Raw genomic sequence first — 446 nt, forward strand, 5'->3', positions numbered from 1 at the left:
TTCATCAGAATACAACTCCCATCTTCTAAGAGGATGTCACAGTTTACAAGGAATTCATATTTAAAAATTAAAGGCTGTATTTAAGAAAAATATGACTGCAGTTTATAATAATAATAAAAAAACAACCTATACATATGTATATGTTTTGTACCATCGTTATTCAAGTCTCTATCACTAATTATCAAGCTCTGCTATTCCGCGGTCATAAGGTTTTCCAAGGATGTCAGTATTTTTAGAGGCTAGTATAGTTGCATTTCTTTTCCAGTGTACCGCTCCAGTCAAACCACCAGATGTCACTTTTTCCCCTCTTCTTGGACAACTTTAAATGCAGTTTGAAAGGCTGATGAATAGGTCCCACTTGTTTCTGTCTCTCCCTTCTCTGCCACACAGCCAAAATAATAAAATGCTGACTTTTCAAAGTGCTGCTAGTGAGCTCGTCTCAGCAT

Source organism: Xiphophorus hellerii, chromosome 3 (assembly GCF_003331165.1).
Source record: "Xiphophorus hellerii strain 12219 chromosome 3, Xiphophorus_hellerii-4.1, whole genome shotgun sequence".
NCBI classification, from domain to species: domain Eukaryota; kingdom Metazoa; phylum Chordata; class Actinopteri; order Cyprinodontiformes; family Poeciliidae; genus Xiphophorus; species Xiphophorus hellerii.